The sequence below is a fragment of the Tamandua tetradactyla genome, chromosome 13 (genome assembly GCF_023851605.1).
Source record: "Tamandua tetradactyla isolate mTamTet1 chromosome 13, mTamTet1.pri, whole genome shotgun sequence".
Lineage (NCBI taxonomy): Eukaryota > Metazoa > Chordata > Mammalia > Pilosa > Myrmecophagidae > Tamandua > Tamandua tetradactyla.
Genome location: NC_135339.1, coordinates 39,675,122 through 39,681,566, shown reverse-complemented (window position 1 = coordinate 39,681,566; position 6,445 = coordinate 39,675,122). Strand labels below are relative to the sequence as shown.

The 6,445-nt window shown below is 38.1% G+C and overlaps 1 pseudogene; it reads right to left on the bottom strand.

Annotated features, from left to right (window-relative positions):
• Positions 1-3,987: 3,987 nt before the first annotated feature.
• On the bottom strand, positions 3,988-5,308 carry LOC143653370 (histone-lysine N-methyltransferase KMT5B pseudogene; annotated as a pseudogene).
• Positions 5,309-6,445: the final 1,137 nt, after the last annotated feature.

Below are 6,445 nucleotides of genomic sequence, written 5' to 3'. Positions count from 1 at the left end.
AACTAAACATTGAGTTGCCCTATGACCCGGCAATATCAATACTTGGTATATACCCAGAAGAGTTGAGAGTAGTGGCACAAACAGACATTTGCACACCAATGCTCACAGCAGCATTATTCACAATCGCCAAAAGATGGAAACAATCCAAATGTCATCAACAGGTAAGTGGATAAATAAAATGTGGTATATATATACAATGAAATATTAAGTAGTAATGATGTCCCAAAACATATGACCACATGGATGAACCTTGAGGACATAATGCTGAGTGAAAATCAGTCACAAAAGGACAGATACTGTATGATTTCATTATTATGACTCTAGTAAAGATAATATTAGAGGTTACACTGCAGAATATCTTAGACCTAGAGGTACACAAAAGCTAGAGACAGAGGAAGGTTTAATGTAAATGCAAGGGAATGGATAAAAGTGATGATGACTGATTAGCAGGTTTATAAGTAACATTGCCATATTGAAGGTGAATATGATTGAGAGGGATGTATATTGCTGTGTATCCCAATGATTAAATTTATGATTATAAATAAATTCTTGCAAGAATTATTTCAGTAATAAAATAATAAAATAGAATAAAATAATAATAAAATAATAAAATAGAAGGATAGTGGGCAAAGAGTCAATAGTAGAGGGATATGGGGGAAAACTATAAATACATACTATGACCACTAGTTAACAGGAAAGCATCAACAGTACCACAGCTCTACCAGGGGTAACTAACTGGGGAGATGGGGGTGAGGATAAGTGGTAAGTGGTAGTTTTGATTCCATAGTTGGTGACATTATGTTTGGCAGTACTTTGTCATTATGGACCACTGAAATTGTCTAAAATTAAGACTGCTGCTGATTGTACAACCAGACGAAGATACTGTAAGATATGGTTTATTTATTTTAGACATTATCCATGATGCCCAATTGATGGAGGGAGCTGAAGGATACCGTGATTGAGAAGTACAATAGTGAGTGGGGATACTAAATTTTTTTTTTTAATTTTTTTTTTTTAACATGGGCAGGCACCGGGAATCGAACCTGGGTCCTTGGGCACGGCAGGCAAGTGTTCTTGCCAGCTGAGCCACCATGGCCCACCCAACCACTGTGGCCCGCCCTGGGATACTAAATTTATATGATGGAATTTGATGTGGTTGCAAAAAGGAGGGATGTTGAGGGGCACACAATGAACCGAATAAACCTTGGGGACAATGGGCTATACGAAATAAGACAGAAGCGAAAGAATAAATATGCTAAAGCCTCTCTCAGAAAATACTTATTTAGAAAAGGGGAGCCATGTAGGCCCACAATCTGTGTGGGCTTTTATAGCAGCCACATTTGTTCTGAAGTTGTGGATGTATTTCTAGATTCTGAGACACTGAGTTATATTTGTATCAGTTGGTATTTCCCTGGAACTTTGAGTAGCTCTGTGCTACCTAAGTCCCGGAAATGAATTGCTGCAGACCCGAAAGTTAGCATAGCTATAAGTAACCAAAAAAGAGATCAAGACTAAGTTTAGAACAAGCCAATCTGGTTGGGTCTAAGGTAAATTAGAATGCAGGGTAAAAGATGATAGTGTATGTACTCTAGACCTTCACTGCTGTATGAGATAAAGGCAGAGAGGTTTATTGTGTCTAGAACCTAAGTTTTCTATAACACATAATCTAAATAAACCTCTCTGGAGAGCTCATTTAAACAACCCAAACTCCTGGGTTACCGAATGGGAACGAGGCCCCATTGTAATTTTCTATAGCTTAATGTGATATCAGGATACATCTCAGACTATAATGGGCTGATAATTAAAAAGTATTGGTAGAGTTTCTAGAAGATCTGAAGGGGAAAAAATATACACACACGCATACACACACACACCACATATATATATATACGGAACTACTAAACTCTTCCATCTGGGAAACCCCAGGTACCCTCCAAACTATTGGAAACTCCCAAGAAAATAGGCCAAGCCCTGGATTTTTTTTAAAAGTATTTTATTGGCAAAACAAAACAACATACAAACATCAACATTCTTAACATATGAGCATTCCATACTTGGTGATAATGGCTCACAATATCATCACATAGTTACATATTCATCGCAATCATTTCTTAGAACATTTGTATCACTCCAGAAAAAGAAATAAAAAGAAAAAACTCATACATACTATACACTTTACCCCTCCCTCTCACTGACCACTAGTATTTCCATCTACCCAATATATTTTAACCTTTGTTAAAGCCCTGGATTTTGAGGCTTGCTTTTATGAAGCTTATTTCTGTAGAGGAAAAGCTAAAATACCCATAATGAAGCCTAAGAGTTACTTCTGGGAAGCCTTTGTTGCTTAGATGTGGTCTCTCTCTCTCTGAGCCCAACTCTACAATGTCTTCCCTTTTTTTAAATAAAGTAAGCATTTTGAAGCAATATATATTAAAAAAAAAAAAAAAAAAAGATCTGACCAACACCACTGAAAAAGGAGGTTATGATCAGAAACAGATATAAAGAAGGCTTTTAAGGTATCAGTAATGTTGTACCCTTGGCAGGTAATTGCTCTGTAACTGTTTGTTAAACTACACCTTGAAATTTACTCTAATAATAACTTGTTAAACTGTACTTTGAAATTTATCACTTTTCTGTAGGTATGCTCCATAGGATGGTATGTTTTCTTTTGCCTGTTTAGATTTTCTTCTCTTTCTTTTCTCTTTGTTTATTCTCCATTCTCTTTTTCCCATTTCAATTAAATTTTGCCCGCATATACAACTGGCATCTCAAAGCTTGCTTTCTCTCCTTTTCTTCTGTCTTTTCTTGCTCCTTTTTATAGTGCCTAGTACAACATACCATAATAAGTTGACATGTAAAATGTCCCTCTACCACAATTCTGAGTCTGTGTAATTGGCAGTTTGTTGATTCAGGTCAGTTCATTTTGAAAAATACAAGTAAGTAGTAAATAGGTGAAAGCCTCAAGGCTAGAAGTTATGAACTCCCCCAAGCCCCATCACCTTCTCATAGCAGACTAGGCACCAGCCAGTATGTAGCTCGATGAATCTACCTCAATCTCTGTCTTCTCGGAGGGGCTGATGATGTCATTATAGCATCTCTAACACCCTGAAATGTTTCTTTCAAACATATGATGACCCTGGAACACGTTATAAAAAATTCAATATCTGGTTACTAAGTATTTTTTTAAAAGAGAATTCAGTTTAAAATTGTTAGCTGGATAGTTGGAAATTTGCTCAATATAATCCTTTAGCTGGAAAATGCTTAGTATAGCCTTTAGGAGCTAGAAAATGTCTATTATAATCTCTTCACTCAAACAGCTTTGCTTTAAAGCTCTTAATGGAATAGTTTGCTGCTGATCTAATCTCAAAAGTTTACTCTCTGCTCCTAGTTGTATTTATCAGATCTTCTCAGTTTTACTTGCAGGAATGAGATAACATCCCAAGCAGAATGGAATGGTGCCAGAAACACCATATGGCCAGTAAATCAGCACCTTCCACCTTAAAGGGTGAAAGATCTAAAGAGGCCAGAATAGTCTGCAAAAGAAGGAGGAGTGGGTCTGTGTGTAGGAGCTGTTGGAACCCACACTGTGGTTAAGAACACAGCTGATAAATGACCATAACTGTAAAAACAGGATGTGCTGACCAAACAAGAATGAAACAGGAGCTTTCTTATCTTCAGTTTTTCCCTGGACCCTTGCCATTTCTTTGTCTCCTTGGGCTATAAAACCTAAGTCCCATTTTCTCTTCAAACTGGTCTTGGGAAAATTTCCTTATATGTCCACCTGTAATAAAACTCACCTTCTGTCCAAAAAAAGACTCGTTTCTCTGTTTAGCACCAGATAAGGTGGACCCAACTATTAAAAGCCATGATTTTATGGTATCAGAATATGGTACCATAAATTCAGAACATTGAATTTAGAGGTGGGACACAAACTCTGCCTTTGTACTCAATTTCTAGAACCTTTCAGTTTTGCTGAAGCTCATGGTGTCAGTTTCTTTCAATGTTTAAAAGTTCAAACACAAGCTTAATGGTGTAGAGTTTCACAGTATGAAAATGCTTAAACAAAAAGACATGTTTACACAATCTCTCATCCCTTACTTGAATTGTTTTTTCCTGGGTTGTATCTACATCAGTGTGATAGCTGTCAGACTGAATGTATTTTTGCTGCTGTCATTTAACTTTTTAAGCCTGTTTGAAAATTTATCAGTTTTTCTGAGTCCGTATTTGCGATTGATAACAGGAGCAGTGCAGGCAGTTTCACACTGCATTTAAAATAACCAGTTCTCTGTCCTTCACTACTGTAACTTGCAGAACTCATTATTTTCTCTAAAGAATCCATCTCCATAATAGCAAGAAATTTCTTTTCCAGGTTCACTATCTCTCAGAGCCTTCACGCATCCTGCATCTCGAGCAGTTGACACAAACTTACAGTTAGGTCTGCAATCATTATTTATAAACCTCAGCAGGACCAAGCCAGAGCGGAGCACAATTTTTACTTGCAGAATACATGACACTGAAGTCATTTTCTCCAAGTCTAAGTAGCATGTTCTCCTCAATTTCTGAAAGTTCAGCAATTCAAACCATCAATAATTTTGTTTTGTCATTTTGTTTCTACTTTTGTTACAACTATTTTGGCTCTGTTTCGGTTGGATGCATATCTATTATAAGGCAGTATTTCAAATCCACTGTCAGTTGCAAATATTCACAAATAAATAAATACTTGTTCCTGAATAATTTCTCTTGCATTTTGTTCTCATTAAGAAAAGAGTGTCAAGCCCATTCACCTGAAGTTGAACATTTTAAGTCTTTCTCCAAGTGTTTACCTTTCAAAAATATTCAACTGCTTCCTTTAGTCCTTTTGCCTTCTTTTAATAGGCCAAAATCTCACAGGATTGTTGTAAGTAAAATGGTCAGATTTTGAAAAATGCCTTGAGCTCCTCAAAGGAAAGTCACTTGTATTCATTTTGTGTGTATGAAAACCTAAATATGGATCTAGAACTAAACTGGATGCAAGGTCATCATTTTTACAAAGCTCTTTGGCAGACATTCTGGAAGGTGATACATAAAACTCCATCCTTCAAATTCTGAATTAACATTACCAGCTGCTCACTACATTTATCAATTCCTTCAAGCTCCCACCAAATGCTGAGGGGCGAGTCAGAATAAGGGTGAACACTGACAGCAACCTCAGGGCTGAGAACATGCCCATGCAGAGGAGAACCATTCAGTCTTTGGCTCTCTTCCAACCCATATCCCAAGCAGGGATTTCTGCCTGGTCTTCTATAGAAGCAGTGACTTGACCTGACATGCAACAGTTATGGGAAGTGTGGTCCCAACGAATAGCATAAAAGCATCTGCTTGACCTCCTCTAAGATGCACCTTTGCCAGTCTTCAAGGTGTCTGTGCTGGTTTGAAAGGATGTATGTCCCCTAGAAAAGCCATGTTTTAATCTAAATCCCATTTCACAAAGATAGAATAATCCCTATTCAATACTGTATTTTGAAACTGTAATCAGATCATCTCCTTGGAGCTGTGATTTAATCAAGAGTGGTTGTTAAACTGGATTAGGTGATGACGTGTCTCCACCCATTTGGGTGAGTCTTGATAAGTTTCTGGAGTCCTATAAAAGAGGAAATATTTTGGAGAATGAAGGAGATTCGGAGAGAGCAGAGAATGCTGCAGCACCACAAAGCAGAGAGTCCATGAGCCAGCAACCTCTGGAGATGAAGAAGGAAAATGCTTCCTGGGGAGCTTCATGAAACTGGAAGCCAGGAGAAGAAGCTAGCAGATGATGCAATGTCCGCCATGTGCCCTTCCAGATGAGAGAGGAACTATGACTGTGTTCGCCATGTGCCTTCTCACTTGAGAGAGAAACCCTGAACTTCATCAGCCTTGTTGAACCAAGGTATCTTTCCCTGGATGCCTTTGATTGGACATTTCTATAGACTTGTTGTAATTGGGACATTTTCTCGGCCTTAGAACTGTAAACTAGCAATTTATTAAATTCTCCTTTTTAAAAGCCATGCTGTTTCTGGTATATTGCATTCCGGCAGCTAGCAAACTAGAACAGTGTCCTTTCCCCATGTACTATACTTTTGACTGATTCTGCTGATGTCCATTAGACAATCTGTTCCTATTTCTCCTGCCATTCAAACCATTTTATTGGATTCTCTCAGTCACTTCCTACCCACAGGCAGATTGACTCAGTCGCATTTAGTCACTCTCTTCAAATAACTTAGAGAAGAATGTCAATGTGCTCTCCTCCACTTTGCATGTAAAGTCTCTGCCAGCTGTAGGGCTCCAAGTCCTAGGACCTCAAATACGAGGTGTCGCCTCTGTACCTAGGCATCCTATGTATCACAGCTCCAACAGCCTTGCCTGCTCACACTCATTCTTGGCTTAGGGTCTCAGCATTTGCTATTTCCTCTGCTTGGAAAATTTCAAC